Source organism: Cannabis sativa, chromosome 1 (assembly GCF_029168945.1).
Source record: "Cannabis sativa cultivar Pink pepper isolate KNU-18-1 chromosome 1, ASM2916894v1, whole genome shotgun sequence".
NCBI classification, from domain to species: Eukaryota; Viridiplantae; Streptophyta; class Magnoliopsida; order Rosales; family Cannabaceae; genus Cannabis; species Cannabis sativa.
Window position 1 is genome coordinate 68,132,524 of NC_083601.1, and position 22,980 is coordinate 68,155,503.

General features: G+C 29.0%; 1 long non-coding RNA gene across 1 annotated transcript; it reads right to left on the bottom strand.

The window, feature by feature from the left end:
• Positions 1-14,992: 14,992 nt before the first annotated feature.
• On the bottom strand, positions 14,993-20,262 carry LOC133029670 (uncharacterized). The gene is made up of 2 exons (XR_009683799.1): positions 20,083-20,262; positions 14,993-15,640 (listed from the first exon to the last, which is right to left on the bottom strand). It is a non-coding gene; the product is annotated as an uncharacterized LOC133029670 (long non-coding RNA).
• Positions 20,263-22,980: the final 2,718 nt, after the last annotated feature.

The following is a 22,980-nucleotide window of genomic DNA, read 5'->3' on the forward strand; positions in this document are numbered from 1 at the left end:
AAAAAAAATTACACAAATACATCTTACACACACCTTTAACTCACAATTCATGTTTCCTGAGATTGAAATCTTCGTTTGATGCAACCTTTGGACAACCACCCAACAACCCAACACAACCGAAACGAAATCCAACCAGAAATAGAACCATCATTAATTCGGCGACTTCACCAGAGAAGACGACCAAAATCAATCAAAACATGAGTGTTTCGAATTCATGAAAAAAATGTACAGAAAAACTACTACGAAACTAAACTTTAACCAGAAATTCAATTTAATTCGCATAAAACTAATGTCTCGACTTCAGTTTTTAGATCCATAAAATGCAAATTTCAAAAAGTTAAACTAGAGTTCTCAAACAATCCAACTCAAGTATAATCCAAAAAAATCAAATCAATACTATAGTAAAATATTTATCCTAGTATATTTTTGTTGTTTTCCAAATTTCTAATGGTGAATTTGTTCATATTAAATCACGAAGAGACATGTAGATAGAGTCACGTACGTGGAAACACTGTTCTGATTTTTAATGTTTCATAACAGTTGCATTACAGTTACATAAACATTTTGCTAACCGTTATTTCTCCACATATTACTATTAAGGTACAAGTAATTATCGATCAGTGACAAAAAAAAATACTGACAAATAGTTTCTTACATATACACATTCACATTTAACATTTTTAGTTTCAATTAAGTTGCATGTTAGTTGAATAATGATTTTGCTACTACAATATCATAGTATTATAATAACAGGACTCGAAATTGTCAAATATGCAACTTGAACATTTATTGCAATATTTATTTGTATTAAATATGTGGAATTATTAGTGTTTTGTAGTTTTATGTTAGTTGGGTCGCAACAAAAATAACTGTTGCATTATAGTTTCATCACAATTGCCTTGAAGTTGACTTCTTCTTTCCCTTTTTGGCCATTGAAGTTGAAATTTTTTTCAGGCAAAGATACCTTCGACTACTTCTTCACTGGACGACGACCATTGTTAGCCACGGGGGAGCGAAATCGGAGTCAATATTACAAAAAATCTTCCAGCTGGCCAAATAAACAAATATACAGCCCAAATAAAAAAAATTAAACAAATACCTCTTACACACACCTTCAACCCACGATCCATGCTTTCTGGGATTGAAACCTTCGTCTGATGCAACTTTTGGTCAACCACCCAGCAACCCAACACAACTGAAACGACATTCAACTAGAAAGAGAATCACCATTGATTCCGGCGACTTCACTTGAGAAGACGACCTGAATCAATCAAAACAAGGACTGTTTCGAATTCCTCAAAAAAAAAATTAATAGGTGGTATATACAGTAAGTAATAGTAATTGTGTGTGTAAGTGATAGTATAAGAAGTATTTTAGTAATTAAAAATACATAAAAAGTATAAATATTGTCCACCCTTATAAATTTTTATAAATAAAGTATGTGATAATTCTTTTTTTTAGTCGATGTGAATCCAACATGATAAAAATAAACAAAGTAATAATCTAATAATGTGAATTCATTATGTATACCTTTAAAATATTGAATATGTGTCTCAATATATGCAAGATAAAAAAAGACAATTTCATAGTGAAAATTTGTATTACAAAACAATTAAACGAGAATACTGCACTATGAAGATAAAAATTAGTTTTTGTTATAAATATTAATAATTATGTGGATGTCCAAATCTTTTATTTATTACCATGAGTTGTAATCAAGATTCCTCTTTTCCTTAGTTTCCCTTTTTCTTAGTTTCTTAATATCTTACTCTTGTATTTGTATAAATAGGGGTTCACCCCATTGGAATCAACAACTCAGAAATTCTCATTCACTTTCTCTTTCTCCTTCTCTCTTCATCTTCTTCTTCTTTCTTTTCATTTACTTTATATTATTTTAGATTATTTTATAACACGTTATCAGCACGAGTCTCTGCCCAAGCTTCAAGCATGAGTCTATGCTCAAGTCCCAATGTAAGTATCTTGTTAAAGTTCTTGAATTGTTTCAAAGTCAAAATACACTAAATATATATTTATATATATATACTCCTCTGACTGAAACAATTTCAAGAATCATTTGGTTTCTTTTTTCTTTTTATCTATATATCTATATATTATATATGTATATATGTTTTTATATATTTATTATTGATTTCATATATATATATATAATGTTCTTATCATTCATAATATTTACAATATATGTGTGCCTATGATATGATAGAGAAAATCTATATAAATTATACATATATTCAGAAGATTATGTATCATCGATAAAATATTGTATATATCTTAAAGATTATGCATCATCGATAAAATATTGCATACATCCTGAAGATTATGCATCATCGATAAAATATTGCATATATCCTGAAGATTATGCATCCTCGATAAAATATCGCATATATCCTGATGATTATGCGTCCTCAATAAAATCTTGCATATATCCTGAAGATTATGCAAATGTAATATTTATTATATAGTTGATGGATATATAATGAAAGAGATGAATACATATTTATATATATGTTCTTGTATTCTTTGAGGACAATGAAAAGTAATCTAATATCGATATAGATTTTGACAAATATTTCCTGAAGTAAATCTATATTTATCGAAGAAAAAAATGATTGTATTTATGTGAATACAACTAAAGAATCATTAAAAATGATTATTATTGATGCAATTTTATAGTGGGTTTTGAATACCCAAAAGAATGTTAAGAAAATTGCATTGAAACATCAAAGTATAAGAATAACAATGAGCATGACTAATGTTATTTAAATACATGAGGCATGTATTTATTGTTCATCATTCCCTGCAGAGAATGATACGAATTGAAGTCAATTACTTTTAAAGATTCCTCGTATTAGTCATGTTATTATACATTGTTATTACTTGCAATGTTGGAAATTATTGAATCTGACATATGTTAAAGATTAAATTTTGCATACATCCTGGAGACTATGCAAAAATTACATTCATATATTCTTTGAAATATCGTAAAAGAAATTGTTGAATAATTTCTCATATTTTTATGGATGAACAAGTAATAAATTTTTAAGAAATTTATAATAATGTTCTACTTGTTCAACGTCATTCCCCGAAGTGAATGTAATGATTTTAAATAATCAATGACATTATTTACTACTCAAATATTTCCAGAAAAAGTAGAAACAACCAAAAGATGAGATACAACACATAATCAAAGTGCATGAGATCTATATATCATGTGTGGAATTGAATAATAGTGGTCGCGTACCTGTAGTACGGACACACTTATAATCAAGATAAAAGTATACTTGATTATTTAATAGAATGTGAATTGTACAAACTTATTGTACATTTAGAATATTTAAATATCATTACCTAAAGAGAATGAATAGACATGAAATTCTATTTCAAAGAATATAGATTTCACATATATTGGTAATGCCAGAAACAAATTAATATATACATATTTTATTTATTTCTTGAAATCAATAGTTTCAAACTATTGTTGGTACAGTATATGTATATATATATAGTTACTATATAATTCAGTTTGCATATTCCCAAAAGTGGATATATAATTTACTAATATTTGTTAGTGATCCAATATAATCAAAGTGATAAAGAATCACAAAATGATTATTTGAAAAGCTTCCTGAAGAAGTCTTACATACAATTGCTACTTTGAGTAGTAAAATATCTTTGTATGTACCTAGATGTATAATTTTTATCTAGTTATGAAAGTGATAATAAATAACTTATTATATGTACTTGTTGTACATTTAAATATATAATGTATCAAGTCATGATAATTAGACTGATGAATAGTCTATTAATAAATTAGACGACTTGTTAAAAAAGATACCAGGAAAAATGAATGATATATTATGGTTATATCTATTTAACCATTACAATAACATGATGAAGTTGTCATGTATCTTTTAAATTATACACATCATTGAATTGATGATAGTGATTCCTGAAGAAATATAAAGTTTGATAAACATAATAGTGACTCCTGAAGAGTGTATATGTTTTGGAGAATAATATAATTATATTATTCGTGTATATAAAAATGAAACTTGTAATGATTATGTTGTAGTGATTTTACATTACCTTGTGAAAGTTTCATTGAAATACAAATTATAGTGAACCTGAAGTTCATGAATTGAGTTATTTTGACATGATCAATCATATGCAATAAATTGTCAATGGATTTGACTAAATTTTGTTGAAGAACCAAAAGATTCTTCTCATTGTTAATTTATAAGGCTCAAAAGAAGAATGTGCATATATTTGCACATAGAAAATATTTAAATTATATTTCTTTAACAATCTTGAGCTATTGTTAGATTTTTATTGCATAGTTTCTTATCGATGTGATAAGATTATGTAACGCCCTAATGCTAAGGCACGCTACAGTGCTTTTTCAATTATTGTGCAATCTTTGCTAATCAAAGAAATTTCTCGAAAAAACGTGTCAAATTAAAACTTTTGCTTTAAATATTAAACTTTGTAATATAATATAATATTTACAAATCCCGGGATCCCGATTTCAAACTTCGTAAATTTACTTTTTAAACTTTACATTTCAAAATACATAATTCTCAGGTCGCACAGCGACTTTCAAAATATAATTCCCAGATGTCCCGAGACCGAACACTCCAGGTCGCGCCACTTGACATGTACAATCTCACCTGAGCTCAGGTTCATTCCTGTTCAGCCTTCGCCTTTCCTTTACCTACACATGGAAGCAGAAACTGTGAGTCAACAGACTCAGTAAGAAATGCATATAACATACCATATAATTTCCGACCTGTAAATAGGCGCCCATACACCTATTTACAGAGCTTAACAGATGAGTATGAACGTTCATTACCAGGGTACAACCACTATACCACATACACATCGTACCTTACTGTACGAGTGTTGGTAGGGTTTATCCCGATCACAGAGTAACACTGAGTGATGTACCACACACCTTAGCATTTTTCCATGCTTGTGTTGGTATCACTGTATCGTACTCATAATCACAACAATCACTGTACAAATGCACTCTAAAACTTATTCATACAAGTGTTGGTAGTGTTTAACATAATTCAAGCATGCATATATAAACACATATACACACATTCAGATAATCACATCATACATTATACACAGTTCTTACCTGTTTTCCGAATTCAAGTGTGCTGGCCGACCTGAACGGAATTCACGTGCTAGATGGATGCCCTAATCACAATAATAGTAATACAGATGAGTGACTCGCTAAATCACTTTCCGGGACTTAAAACTTGAAACTAAAAGTTTCCCTATCGATAAACCTCATGACAATACCCTAAATATCTCAAAATTGGCCAAAACTAGGGTTCTGGAAATTCCCCCAGCAGGTAGACCGGTTCCCAACCGGCATCCCGATTCTGGGTCACCAACCGGTCGACCGGTTGGTACAGACCACCCAGAACCGGAATTCCGGTTCTACTGCTGGGAACCAAAAATCATCCCCCTTGATTCAATTCAATCCCAAACTTTACCAAACTCTCCAGTATACCTATACAATGCATAAACATCCATTTCCAACCAACAAATCACAGAACAAACCAATAATTCAATTTATGCCATTAAAGCTCAAAGCTTGAGTTTCAAAACTCAAGCTTGCTTAAAACCATTCTCAAGCATCAAAAACAATAACTAGGGACTCAAATCAGCTCAACCTAACCCCAGAATTCAAACCCTAAGCAATTCAAAACCTAACAGCTCCCAACACCAAAAATCATATATTCAACCTAAATAAAAAGCTTAAAAACAAATAAACAAAGGTCTAGGGCTTTACCTTAGTTGAAACTTCCTTGAATTCTAGCTAATTCCCAGAAAAATGGAATGAAAATGTTGAACCTTGCCTTGGTTTGCTTCAGCCGAAGGAAAGAGAGAGAGAGAATTCAAGAACAAAGCATTTTTTCTAATTTTTCCTTTTCTTAATTTTTCCACAAAAGAAAAGAGTTTTTTTTTTTTTCCTTAAAACTCTTTGCTGAAAAAAATATCTAGATTAGGTGTCAAAAACCTAGGCAGCCACCTCACTCACCTTAAGAAAAGACTAAAATGCCCTTTAGACTTAAACTAGGGTATTTCTTTAAAACTAGGGGTAAAATGGTAAATTTCCATAACCCCGCTCAATCCCGATAATTAATTTTCTCTAAAATATTCCCCACTATGAAATAGGGTTCTAAACTTACTCATGTGATTATCTAGCCATCCATCGCATTTTCCGTTGTCGCCGAGCAAAAATTACAAAATTAACATATTTCACATATAAACTAAATAATACCCCTAGAGTTTAATAAAATCTCCGGAATTGAGAAATTATAACTCTAATATTTATTTCTAAATATTGGGGTCCACAAATAAATTAATTCACAAATAATAATAAAATAATAAAAAATTAGCGCTAATTGCCTTTTCTAATCCACATTACTAGAGCGGTCATTACAGATTATATAATCATGCATTTACAAAATGTGTAAATTTATGTATTTCTAATTATACACGTATGACTCATTCTGAGAAATGAATTAAGTTCATAAGGATTGAACTTGAACCTGAAGTTCAATGTCATATAGTATATATGAGTTTAAACAAATATTGATTCATTGTGATATACTGAAATCCCTACAGGTATATTAATATTATTAGATATCACAATTTTTAAAAATTCTCTCGATCAGGGGGAGAGAAGCAGTTGGGATCGATGATAATTTTTGAAAAATGATCCTTGCACAAAGTATATAAGAACAATATAGTTCAAAATGATATATACCAACTGCAAATCAATATTATTCAAAGTTGAGATAGAATGAGTTGAAAACGCCTGAAGCGTAAATGAACAATGTAGAAATTATTAATAAATGTTCATTTGATTTGCCCTGAAGTTGTTAAATCTAGAGGTACTCATGGAGATACCTTAATGTTATAAAGTATTAAAATGATAACCGTGATGAAAACGGTACTCGAAAAGACTCCCAAGAGAAGTTAGACATAACACATTTGATCATAATTGAATCCCTGAAGTGATTCTATATAGGTACCTATAAATGATAAACATATTTGAAAAATATGTAATTTAAAGAGATCTCTATAAGTTATGTCAATATGGGAGGAAATTATCATTTATTGAAATTTTTGTCGACAATAAATATTGAATGTTTGCATATGCAATAAACTAACATGAGATAGCAAGGATCATGGTATTAGATTTGTCGAGAATCATCGACATATATTTTGATTTTTGGCCAAAATATTATGACGCAATCCAGGCAAATTTACTCACATAAAGTGAAGTAAGACTTGTAGGGTGTGCAAATAAATATTTCTAATGAGAAATTTGCATATATGTATTTGTACATAATGAATTGTTGTACAAAGTTTGCATAGACATGGGATTGATTGAAGTAAGGCTTAAATATTGAGAAAATATAATCATGATTTGATTATAGCCTGGAATATATTTTATGAGGATTAGTGAGAATTTGAAATAAGCCTTACTTAAAAATTCTAGAAGAATTTAATACATATGTGTAACGCCCCGATATTTTGCCTTATTTTACAAAAATACTATTTTCATGCATAATTTGAAAAGATAAAAAAAATAATTTAAATACAACAGTGGATTTTAAAAAAAAAATCAAAATGCAACAGAGAAGGATCCTTCATTTGTAAAACAAGATACAGTAAGTAAATAATTTTAAATAATGCATTTCCACTGTGTTAGATTTATCAACTGCTTAAAATAAAACTAAGGCACCACTGGCGTTCTAGATCGTTTGTCCGCCCGTAGCCGCTCACAGTATACGTACCAGAACTGACCCTGCTCACTATACATACTTCCCTGTCTAATACCTGTAGGGGGAAAGTAAGGGGGGTGAGCTAAAAGCTCAGTAAGGAAATGCTTATCAAACAATACCATATAATATCACACATACCATTAATGCATTTATTAAGTTTTAGCAATATCATACATGCTCTTTTATAACTATAACCAAATAACTGTACATATGGAAACCTTTATCATACAAGTCTATACTATTTGTTCACACCGTACACATATACAGAGATCATAACTCCAATATCATACTCATAACATAATCATATCAATACTATAGATAATAATAACATTATCACAACATTGGCATATCATAGCCATTACTTACATAACCCGGGCCTAGCCTGACCCTTCAATATCCTGGGCCTAATCTGCCCATATAATAACATGGGCCTATGCAGCCCTACCATTGTTATAGGATAGGGTATCTCTATATTCAACAGTAACATCACTGTATCATACCCACCATAACAATCTCATACACGACTCAGTAAAATGTAGGGTAGGGTATCTCTACATTCAACGGCCTTATCCCGTATCACACCCCACCATGGTCCCCCACTTTACCTGAGACGTTAGCATACAACATACAACATATAACATGCAACATACAATTACATCATACAACACACAACCTGAAACATACAAATACAACATACAACATATACAAGTCATACAACCATAATCTATGTATCAATTCACAAACTCATATTGTGTCCATACCACACATTCTCAGTACCATATACATATTCATAAAAACAAATCATAAGTCATATTTCAATACATAAAGAATTTAAATGCAGATAAACACATATAAAACTATCTAATTTCCTTACCTCAAATCCCGCTGCTTAAACTTGTTATCTCGTCACTAATACCTATAATAACACATGGGTCAAGGCCCTAACATTAAAATTCACACTCTTACAGTACAGCAGAAAGAATACTATTTTTGACCAATAACTACACGAATTCAGTAAAAGTTTCCTTCATAAAAATTATAGAAAATTCAATTATCTTTCCAATGATATAAAGATCACGAAGTATGGATTAAAACTGAGGGAGTTATGATAGTTTTACTGAAACTATTTCTGAGAAGGAATATGGAGTAACGAATCACAGTAGACATCGGAAATCCAAAGTTTTGATACTGAAATATTCCAAATCAGAGAATACTATCTTCATAAAAGTTTTAGAAAATCGAATTCCCTTTTTAATGACACTAAAATCTTTAAAATCGGAGTCATAACGTAAGAGATATAGGTATTATACCGAAACAGTTTTCTAGAAATCCTGAAACAAATGGATTTCGAACTACAGCAATAAAACAATAATTTTGACTTAGAATAATCAATAATTAGTGAATGGTTTCTTCATAAAACATTTAGAAAATTGAATTATCTTTTCAACGGTACTAAGATTGCTAGAATCGGATCATTATTCAGGGAGATATTTGAATTTTACTGAGACAACTTATATAGAAAATATGAAAAACGATTTACAACAAATAACATAGAAATAGTTATTTTTGACATAGATAAATTTCGATTCAGTAAAACCTTTCTTCATAAGAATTATGGGAAATTCAATAAGCTTTCTATAGACACCAAGATTGTGAGAATCGGATGAGTATTTAAAGAGATATGGCAGTTTTACTGAGACATGTTTTATTCTGAAAAATAAGAAAAGGAGACCTACGAATATTCTCCTATTGTGATCAATAAATAAGTAAATGTAGAGTTTCTTACCTCAAATACATCAAGCTGCTTGGATCGATAGACATAAGATGATGGTGATCAAAGATGAGAGTGAAGAGTGGTACGAGATTTGGCTAAGGATGTAATGGAAAGATGACTTGAAAATTTTAGGGTTAGTCTTGCTCAGGTGGGAAGAATAGAACGATATAATTTTAGGGTTGAAACCTATACTATCTGACTCGTTTAGTTTTATCAATAATAATAATATTAATATAATAACAATAATAATATGATAAATTATTAAATAAACAAATATCTAACTTTTAAATTTAAATTGTAAGCTCTCAATCTCGTAACTTTAGGCCTTAGTTTTGAACTAGAAAAATTACGAATTCTGATATAGCTATTTCTACAAAATTTATAGATCTTTAAATTATCTTTCCAACGCCACTGGAATCACCTCAATCGGAGTTATAAAACTCCAGATATGGTCATTTTAGTAAAACAGTTTCTAAACTTGCGAATTTCTCTAAACTTACGATTTTTCTAACATTAATCAAATAATAATATTATTTAATACCACTTATATGTACAATTAATTAAATCTAATAAATATATTATAAAAACGTAATGGACTTTCATATCGGGCTTGAATTAAACATTACTTACTCGTGAAAATATCATAATATTTTACTTTCGTAGTTAATACAACTTTAACTTTCTTTATAAAATTGGTACAACTACTCTAAGCAATAATATCAACTCACTAACAACACAAATAAATGAGATAATTATCCTCGCACAATTAATATCCAAACAAAAAAAATTAAATACTATTTTAAATTGGATATTACATTCTACCCTCCTTAAAAGAAATTTCGTCCCCGAAATTTAACTTACCAACACTCGGGGTGTTGAGTCTTCATGTCTTTCACCACTTACCGCATAACCTCCTTATCTACTATATGGAGCCAACAAATATGCATTTAACCTATATCTTGTCGATCAATCCATAAAACATATAATACAAATAACTTATTAATTAAGCATTATTATTTCTCTATACATTACTTAAATATCAAAACATACTCTATCATAATAAATTACATATACATGCTTTAAATACATAAGTTTTGCAATAGCATGCTCGTAATATTATAAAAAAAAATTCTTCTCTTATGACCATCCTTACATGACATTAAGAGTGAAACTATTTATTCTTCCATGAGCATCTTTACATGCCATTAAGAGTAAAACTATTTATTCTCTAAATGAACATCCTTACATGTCACTTGAGAACACATTATACAATACATTACACAGTGTCATTCTTTCAATTTCATAGATGTTACTCACTCATCGATAGACACTTGTTCCATGACACTTGGAAATAAACATGTAAGCTCTAAAAAAAAGTCTTCTATATATAAATATTTTAATGATCCATTTCGACCTTCTTTTTTTTTTTTTGTCTCACATTCACTTCTTGATATCATTTATCCATGTATTCATTGCACTCGTCACGCCTTCTCATTTTCCTAGGTAACTGATGTTGGTTTCTTTTGTAGTCTCTTTCTTGTATCACTCTATTGTATTTTCTTCGCTAACCTCTCCTATGCTGCTTGGTCCTCCATTACTCCTTTCAATCAAGTTGACTTGATTATGAGATTATCTTGTTTTTCCCATTAACTTTTTTTTTCTGCTAGGCAAACATGAGATAACAAATTCAGTCTTATTAAGATTTCAAATAGCTATGTCGAACTCAAGTTGATTATGTTTCGCCTCTTCCTCGGAGAAAGACGATCAAACAATTCCCAATCATGGTCCTCGCGGATCGGATCATCCATATAATATACAAAAGGAAACTCCAGATATTTGGTATCCTTCTCTTTGAATGAGATCTCAATTCCAGCGACAGTTTCATTAGATATCGCCCATAAGCATCTATATTTCATTTTATCATTTATTAACTAAATATTAACTAAGGGATGAACCTAATCCAGAATATGAACCATAAAAGAAAATACTGAGTAAATCGATCACCAGAACACTAGTTACAGTACCTATTATCCAAAGAGGAATCCTTCCACTAGTATCAACCATTTATCCTACTTTCCTCCACATTTCATCAGGTGGTGTTACATTGCTATAGTGATGAAGTCTAAATCTGCAATGCTGATAGATTTGTGTAATTGTGTTCAATGATCGTTTCTTCTATTATACTAACCTTCTGGGTATAACATCACTTTCATATTTATGATACCATATATTTTTCTAACCATATTTATGTCTTACATATTGTAGACCTCTATAGCTCACAAAATAAATCCCAACTTCTTAATTGCACTGTTAAGACCTCCAAAATCTAAAACCAACTTACATTCGAGTACAGACCATCTACTTTTAGTTAAGTAAGATCATATATGCTAAAATATCGTAAGTGCATTAATAACCCTTTAAAACGAGTTCAACCCTAACATAGGTTAGGTAGCCCAATTATTTATTTATCATTTACTATTTAACCATAGGTTAATCATGTAATCTCATAATATATCAATCAACCAAGTTGTCGGGGTAAGGATACTATATACATAATTGGCAAATCATGCCGAACAGACCTTACTCTGTTCATCGTTACTATACCACCTACACCCCACTTGTATCTGATTTGCTACTAGAGACTCACTTCTTATAATTATTTAGCCAGGGCTCTTTGACTCGTACTTCCTAAACTACCCTAAAAAATAAGTCCATACTTCACTTAAGCATCTTCATTCCATATATGAATGCAATCATATACATCCATTTCTCTTTCCTTATAAGTTCCTCACTTCCAATTAGATAAACTTTATTTATTTTCCAAACGATGGCTATTGTCTTATTCCATCTTAGTATGTTCCTCTAGGATATTGCTCCATTACTAGCCCTCTGGGTCGAGAAAGTTTCAAATATATGTCTGAATTCTTAGCTCTTGACAACTTTAACTTTTGGCAGATCTGATGTCATTCTTTCCTTTAACACTATATAGCATAGAAATGCCACCTCTCTTGACCAACATTAACACTTTTGTAAGTTTTTTTTTTTTTATTTGCTTCTATTCACTTAAACATACTCATACTATTGTCCACAAAGCAAATCATGAGTGGATTGTAGTATCATTTGCATACTCTGTGCCTTTTATGTTGCTTGATCATTTCATAATCCCAACACTTCACAAAAACTCGTATGGTCCTTGTCGTTCCATGAAATTCTTGTAGATGTATCACATTAGTCCTAGTTGTGTCTCACTTGTCTCTTGCCTTTGAATGAGGCTTTCCTAACTTCTTCTCCTTGAGTTATGATCTACACCGTTGTTGTATCGATGGGTATTTAGAATCTAGGGATGTCACCCTTGAATATTAATTTCCCCTCTTCCTCAAGTCTTGAATTTATGATCTACTTTCTATAGTGGTTTATTTTTTCATCCTTTACAAAGATGTATCTATGATCTCTAAGTTGTCCAGTTTGAATTGTTCTGTATAGTTGTCCTCTGTGTTGACTCTCATTCATGTTGTACCCAAATTGTTAGTCGTGTCTAAATCTTCTTTTTCTTCCTCCTTTGAAATTGTCTTTATCGAAACCATGCGCATTTTACTTTATTGTCTCCTCACAAAGTAGCTGACCTTGAGTTTGAATCTTACAATTTTCCTTCGGTAATCTAATATTTGTTGATGCTCTACTTATCTCTTGGTGTTCAAGATACCTTCATAAGTCATTACTTTAAAAAAAATTATATCAGGTCTCTTTCTAACTTCTTATTCTAGATTCTGTTCAAAGGTGCTACACTCCTTTCTACGTGATGGCATAGTCCTCTTTGGACTAATTTGTATAATAGACTTTTCTCTAAAGTCTTCATATACAATATTCATACTTCTTACCATCTAACTTAGGGGTGTGTATCCATAGAATATCCATCAAGATAGTACTTGCTCCTTATAGGTCTATTCTTTCATCTTTCTTAATAAGTGAGTTTCATAAAATACCATATCTAGTCTAGTATAGCATCCACTATCTTAAATCATTCCCTACTCCCTATAGGTTGGGCTTCCTTTCATAACTAGGTGTAGAGACTTCATCTTTAACCATTTGTAGACAGGTGCAATTCTATGCATCGATACTTAGTTGGCTATTGGTACATTTCATTATGTGCTTCAAGTTCCACTACTAGTGTTGGTGATCTATTGCGCTGAGCCTGTGAAAACTCTTCAACAAATCGTCTTAGTCATGCTCACGTTCCTTCCAATGCCTCTATTAGATTGTTAGCCTTAACTACTATTGGATTCGATCTGGAACATCAACCATTTGTGGGTCAGCGGAACACACATCCTTAGCCCCCACCTCTACTGGTCGTTCCTTTCACATTGATTCTAACTGCTCTTCTAGTTTCATGTGTGAGCTCTTACAAGAAAGGTTGATTTAATAGAAACAAAAGAGTTCAATTATTGGAAGAGAAGATTCTATGTACATATCTAAACTTAATGTTGTCAAGCTTAACTAGTAATATTCTATTTATCAAATAAAGTCTTATGAACTCCTAATATAATTTATTCTAAATTTTCAAGAAAGGAACACGGTCCTTCCTAGTTCAATTCAAGACAATGAAGAAATATAAACATATTCATCTTCTTCCTAAAAAGTGTAATCAATCATAAGAGATAGAGGGTACTATTGGTGTCTCTAAGCACCACCTCAAATGAGGCTCTAATTATATGTATCACATATAAGACTATTAATGGCAATAACAAGAAAATTAAAACTAACACTTACATAATAGTGAGAGGGATCTTTTTCAGTCTTCTGTATGTATACCGTGAGTATCCTTCGGGCTAACGGACGATCGGCTCTGATACCAACTGTAACGCCCCGATATTTTGCCTTATTTTACAAAAATACTATTTTCATGCATAATTTGAAAAGATAAAAAAAATAATTTAAATACAACAGTGGATTTTAAAAAAAAAATCAAAATGCAACAGAGAAGGATCCTTCATTTGTAAAACAAGATACAGTAAGTAAATAATTTTAAATAATGCATTTCCACTGTGTTAGATTTATCAACTGCTTAAAATAAAACTAAGGCACCACCGGCGTTCTAGATCGTTTGTCCGCCCGTAGCCGCTCACAAGATATACGTACCTTAACCGACCCTGCTCACTATACATACTTCCCTGTCTAATACCTGTAGGGGGAAAGTAAGGGGGGTGAGCTAAAAGCTCAGTAAGGAAATGCTTATCAAACAATACCATATAATATCACACATACCATTAATGCATTTATTAAGTTTTAGCAATATCATACATGCTCTTTTATAACTATAACCAAATAACTGTACATATGGAAACCTTTATCATACAAGTCTATACTATTTGTTCACACCGTACACATATACAGAGATCATAACTCCAATATCATACTCATAACATAATCATATCAATACTATAGATAATAATAACATTATCACAACATTGGCATATCATAGCCATTACTTACATAACCCGGGCCTAGCCTGACCCTTCAATATCCTGGGCCTAATCTGCCCATATAATAACATGGGCCTATGCAGCCCTACCATTGTTATAGGATAGGGTATCTCTATATTCAACAGTAACATCACTGTATCATACCCACCATAACAATCTCATACACGACTCAGTAAAATGTAGGGTAGGGTATCTCTACATTCAACGGCCTTATCCCGTATCACACCCCACCATGGTCCCCCACTTTACCTGAGACGTTAGCATACAACATACAACATATAACATGCAACATACAATTACATCATACAACACACAACCTGAAACATACAAATACAACATACAACATATACAAGTCATACAACCATAATCTATGTATCAATTCACAAACTCATATTGTGTCCATACCACACATTCTCAGTACCATATACATATTCATAAAAACAAATCATAAGTCATATTTCAATACATAAAGAATTTAAATGCAGATAAACACATATAAAACTATCTAATTTCCTTACCTCAAATCCCGCTGCTTAAACTTGTTATCTCGTCACTAATACCTATAATAACACATGGGTCAAGGCCCTAACATTAAAATTCACACTCTTACAGTACAGCAGAAAGAATACTATTTTTGACCAATAACTACACGAATTCAGTAAAAGTTTCCTTCATAAAAATTATAGAAAATTCAATTATCTTTCCAATGATATAAAGATCACGAAGTATGGATTAAAACTGAGGGAGTTATGATAGTTTTACTGAAACTATTTCTGAGAAGGAATATGGAGTAACGAATCACAGTAGACATCGGAAATCCAAAGTTTTGATACTGAAATATTCCAAATCAGAGAATACTATCTTCATAAAAGTTTTAGAAAATCGAATTCCCTTTTTAATGACACTAAAATCTTTAAAATCGGAGTCATAACGTAAGAGATATAGGTATTATACCGAAACAGTTTTCTAGAAATCCTGAAACAAATGGATTTCGAACTACAGCAATAAAACAATAATTTTGACTTAGAATAATCAATAATTAGTGAATGGTTTCTTCATAAAACATTTAGAAAATTGAATTATCTTTTCAACGGTACTAAGATTGCTAGAATCGGATCATTATTCAGGGAGATATTTGAATTTTACTGAGACAACTTATATAGAAAATATGAAAAACGATTTACAACAAATAACATAGAAATAGTTATTTTTGACATAGATAAATTTCGATTCAGTAAAACCTTTCTTCATAAGAATTATGGGAAATTCAATAAGCTTTCTATAGACACCAAGATTGTGAGAATTGGATGAGTATTTAAAGAGATATGGCAGTTTTACTGAGACATGTTTTATTCTGAAAAATAAGAAAAGGAGACCTACGAATATTCTCCTATTGTGATCAATAAATAAGTAAATGTAGAGTTTCTTACCTCAAATACATCAAGCTGCTTGGATCGATAGACATAAGATGATGGTGATCAAAGATGAGAGTGAAGAGTGGTACAGATTTGGCTAAGGATGTAATGGAAAGATGACTTGAAAATTTTAGGGTTAGTCTTGCTCAGGTGGGAAGAATAGAACGATATAATTTTAGGGTTGAAACCTATACTATCTGACTCGTTTAGTTTTATCAATAATAATAATATTAATATAATAACAATAATAATATGATAAATTATTAAATAAACAAATATCTAACTTTTAAATTTAAATTGTAAGCTCTCAATCTCGTAACTTTAGGCCTTAGTTTTGAACTAGAAAAATTACGAATTCTGATATAGCTATTTCTACAAAATTTATAGATCTTTAAATTATCTTTCCAACGCCACTGGAATCACCTCAATCGGAGTTATAAAACTCCAGATATGGTCATTTTAGTAAAACAGTTTCTAAACCTGCGAATTTCTCTAAACTTACGATTTTTCTAACATTAATCAAATAATAATATTATTTAATACCACTTATATGTACAATTAATTAAATCTAATAAATATATTATAAAAACGTAATGGACTTTCATATCGGGCTTGAATTAAACATTACTTACTCGTGAAAATATCATAATATTTTACTTTCGTAGTTAATACAACTTTAACTTTCTTTATAAAATTGGTACAACTACTCTAAGCAATAATATCAACTCACTAACAACACAAATAAATGAGATAATTATCCTCGCACAATTAATATCCAAACAAAATAAATTAAATACTATTTTAAATTGGATATTACAATATGACAAAGATCTTTGTATGAAATAAAGACATGTAAGTAAATTATTATTTGAAAAATACCTATGGTTGTCTATGCAATATAAATACGTAAATTATACGTTGTGATAGACTCTTGAAGAGTTTTTTAATTAATTGCAAAACAAACTTTTATTTCTTTTGTATATCGAGAAATATTAAATGTATAAAGTTTGTTCATTAGTATTGAAGTCCTGAAGTACTTCATATGTATTAAGAATTATAGATATATGATCATTTGATATGAAAATTAAGATCATACAACAAGATGGAACAAATATATGGTCTTGGAGTACCATCATTGTCACAAATTAAAATTTATAGTACCATTAATGTGTTATGTTCATATCTACTTGAAATTTTAAATTTTCGTATGAACAAAGTTGTGTACACATATGAATGATACAATTAGTTGGATAAAGACTAATGTTCCACGAACCCCTCATCTATAATTTAGAAATCCATACATACTCTGAAAGAGTTATAGAAAATATATGATCAAAGATTATATATGGTGATATTTTAAAAGTGATAACAATAATCTTATGAGATTTATTATCACCAAAAAAATTATGGATCATATGTGCATGAGGGGGAGACATATTTATGTTGCACTCTTTTTCCCTTAGTTCAGGTTTTGTCCCACTGGATTTTCCTGGCAAGGTTTTTAACGAGGCAACTTGCAAATAATTATGAATATGAAATATATATTGTACTCTTTTTCCCTAGCTCAGATTTTGTCCCACTGGGTTTTTCTGGCAAGGTTTTTAACGAGGCAACTATAAATCATGTTAACATACTTGCATTTTATGAAGCAAGTAGAGAATGTGTGTGAGTGAGATCATTGACATAGCATATTCGGGAAACATATGGATTGCACTCAATAAAGAAGTATCAACCCAAGCAATTCTCTATGGATAATACTGCTTGCATCGCTCAACTAAAAGGATGGTACATTGAAGGAGATAGAGTCAGAACACATTTCACCAAATTCTTCTTTATACGCTTCAAGAAAATTCATATTGGTGTTCAACATATTCAATCAAGTGTCAATCTTGCAAACTTATTCACAAAGTTATTACCAACATCAACATTTGAGAAGACGACAGATAAGATCGAAATTCGTCGATTAGAAGATCTCCACAAATGCCTAAATGAGGGGGAGTTAGTTTACACTATACTCTTTTTCCTTTGATCAAGTTTTCAGCAAGATTTTTAATAAGGCAGTTATTATGGACATCCAAGGGGGAGTGTTATAAATATTAATAATTATGTGGATGTCCAAATCTTTTATTTATTACCATGAGTTGTAATCAACATTCCTCTTTTCCTTAGTTTCCCTTTTTCTTAGTTTCTTAATATCTCACTCTTGTATTTGTATAAATAGGGGTTCACCCCATTGGAATAAACAACTCAGAAATTCTCATTCACTTTCTCTTTCTCCTTCTCTCTTCATCTTCTTCTTCTTTCTTTTCATTTACTTTATATTATTTTAGATTATTTTATAACAGTTTTTTAATTTAAAACCCATAATTTAGCAACAGTATCACTACAAATTTAACAAAATTAAACAATAAACATGAATCTATCTTCTATATGAGGTACATATCCACCGATTTAGTCCTTATTAATAGTTTTAACATTATTTACATATATAATTTAGGAAAATTTATAGTTTTGTATACATTATATAATTTTTTTACATTATATAATATAAAATAATTTATTTATATTTAATTATACATTCTATATTAAATATATAAATATAATTTTAATTTTCTATACAATCTATATAAGGTAATTAATTTAACCTAAATTTTATATAAATAAACAATAAACATACATATTTTTTCTTACAACAAAAAAATAAAAATAAAATAAATATACATATTTTATTTATAAAACTATACATTAAATATATTAGATTAATAATTTATAAACATTATCAATATAAAATATAAACATAATATTTATACATAATTTTACATTTGGTTATAGTATGTTTCTTAAAACAAAATAAACGTAAATTTTTTTATTTTTAAACTTATTTATAAACTTTTAATACATAAATTATATTGATTCTATTGAAACATTATCATTAGATCAATAATAGCATTATAAATATTAATAATAATCAAATATTTAATAAACATGCATATACGTTGTTTATAAGGCATAAATAAATTTTTAAAATATGTTTGTATATATATAATTTTGTATTAAATTTTAATAAATATATTATTTTAGTAATACATCAAAATATAAATATTGACTTAGGTATTTTTATATTTAATTTTATGCATTCCTTCTTTTTTTCAAAAAATTAATTAAAAATAATCAACATATTAAAATGGTAAATATTTATGTTTATTTTTATTATATAATGTGAAAATAAAATTATTCATAAATATTTATAAAATTATGTAAAATTGTGTAATTATATTTTTCTGCATATTTTTTGTAATATAAATAATTTACTTGTATATAATTAAAAATTGCCCTATAATTTAATTTCTCTAACTCCAACAATAATCAACAAGAGAATGAAACTAATAATATAAAAACTGAACAGATCAATAATTCTAAAAATTAATACTCTCAAAATTTACAAACAATTACAAATTTTCTCCGGATCAAAAATTTCAACCACTATTGCTTGATAGAAACATGAAAAAGGGGAAAAAAGGAAAGCAAACAAAATTATAAAATCCCTGATATAAACAAAACACAAATAAGTTTAATAAAAATCATACCTTCAATTTTCACAACGATTGGAGTTAGCTAACTACGTCTGATTAAGCTTTAGCGATAAGGATTGATCGACAAACAGAGAAAGCTTCCTTTTCTTTTTTTTCTTTTTTTGTTTGGAGAGCTTCATCTTTTTTTTTTTTAAGAAATTTTGTCCCCCTCCTCTCTACTTCAAGTCTGTCACTTTAGCGCACATACTCTAATAAAAAACTAAAGTCGCGTTTGGTTGAGAGAAATAAAAATATAGGAATAAAAATGAAAATAACAATAAGAATAGAAATAGAATGCAATAAAATTTAAAATGCATAAAAATAAATTTATATCATGCATTAGAATAATCTTTCCTTCCATTTCAAAATGGAATAATCATTCCTCCAAAATGGTAGAAGAATGACATTGTAATACTTTAATATGCAACCATACAAAAAAATGAAATAAAAATTATTTTCTTTGCATTCCATTTCATTTTATTACTTCTAACTAAACGTCACCTAATAGTATTAAGTGTAATAATAAATGTCCAACTTATTACATTTGGAGTTAAATCTTAAATGCCCCTTATTTTTCATTTTTTTTATTAAAATATTATTTTATCTATTAATTAATATTTAATTAAATTGTATTCAACCGTTAAATCAAATGGAACTTTTAATTATATATTCAATACTAAAATTATATACACTGATAATATCAAAAAAAAAAAAAAATTATATACACCGATACCGTTATAAATTTTAATATAAATATTACCTATACTTTTATACTTAATATAAAATAATATATATCCACATTCCAATTTTTTTCGTTAGCCTGAAACTGTTAGCCTTTTTTAGTTTTTTCTTTTTCTTTTTCCATTACGTGAAAATTAGCCACTTCTTTATTTTTTTTCTTCTTTTAGTGCTTTTTATTCTCTACGTTTTTTTTTTTGAAAGAAGAGTTATACCAACATAGTTATTTATCTTAGCTTTGGTATAAAAAGTAATACTATAATAACTTTTTTTTGAAAAAAAAAAATACTCATGTTAATATCTAAAAAAAGTATATTTTTCTGCTCATATTTAATTTTTTTTTTTAAGAATAATAACTAATTTTTAAACTCAAAGAATTTTTTTATATTTATTTTTATCTCTTTTCATTACAATTTTAAAATTAAAGAATACTAAGTACACACTGTTAATTCTTTAAGTTCAAAATTGGCATTATTTCTCAATTTATTTTTCAAAATAGTCATTTTATTATGTAAAACCCATAATTTTTTTACCATCATCAAATATTATATTCAAAATAAAAAACAACATTCTAGTTTCTTTTATAATTTATTATGAAATAAAAGTAACTAAATATTTAAATTAAGTATGTATACTAACTAATTAGTAACTTTATTATTTGACACTTAAAGGCTACTTGATAGTATCTAAATTAATAAGTCTATTTTGTCAAATAAGTTTGATAGATTTTTTGCAAAATTTGTAAGAAAACTAAATAGTATCTTAAACATTAATTTCATTTAGCTACCATTATGTTATATTGTTGTTTAAAATACTTTACATTAATTTTTTTTTAGTAACATTTTTATTACTTTTAATCAGATAAAATAAAGTATAAACACTTATCCTATAACTTATTAGTAAAATTAGTATATATAATCATTTTTAAAAAAAAATATAGCATATATTATAATTTTCAACTAATTTTGTGATGTTTAAGATACTATTCAATTATTTTATGTGATTTTTTTTTTTTGTTTGAAAAATATTAAAATATCTCTATTATATAGACTTTGTTCTAAGTATATCATTTCGTAATTTAAAAAAAAAATTATAAACTTTTAAGAGTAATCAATAAAGGATTTTGAATATATTATTTGATACTTAAAAGCTACTTGATAGTATCTAAATAAGTCTATTTTGTGGAATAATTTTAATAGATTTTTTACAAAAATTGTAAGAAAGCTAAATAGTATCTTAAACATTAGTTTCATTACAAAACTTTCTTTTAACTACCATTATGTTATATTGTTGTTTAAAATACTTTACATTAATTTTTTTAGTAACATTAATATTACTTTTAAGGGAAAAAAACAGGAATATTCCAAAAAGGGTAAAATATTACAACAATACTGTGGGCCGGCCCAATCAACATTTGTACAACCCAAATTGAAAATATTACAAAAATACCACTTGACCTTACCTTCAGCCGCACGTCACAAACGGAGAGGATGAATGAACCTCCATCGATGCAGTCGGCTACGCAACCAGAATGAAACCAGATCGAACGTAAAACAACCATAAATTCCGTCGAATTTCAATAGGAAACAAACAAATCCAAGGATCTAAACAGAAATTTTTTTTAAAAAAAAGACCAGGAAAACCGTGGAGAAACTGAAATTCAACATTTGATTTCGGTTTTTATAGTGCAATATCACTCAAACGAGCGTCGAAAATTCAGATTGAAGCAATGTAAATCTGTATTGAACAGATCTGGAGCTCCCCCTCAAATCCAAAAAAAAAGGTATGAACTGAAATTTTTTTTCAACAATGATACACGTCATTTACAGTTGCATTCTGGTTGATTCACTGGTGTACAACAGGAAATTCAGATGGTAAAAACAATAAACAAGAACTGATTCTAATTAAGGAACCACGTGATACTAATAAGGTATTTTTATTTTTTTGCGTTGGCTTACAGTTGCATTATTGTTTTAAAATGGTTTAAAAATCATGAAGAAGTGTCAAATGACAAGTACCAAGAGCTAGCATATATACAAGGTAAGATTTATGTTAATAGTAGCAAATTAGTTTTATAATAGTTGGAAATCGATCTGATTCGAATAAACATGATGAAAAATGACAATGAGTAAGAACTATGTAATTTTGGGGATAGAATTGTGGTTTTTAAGTTGG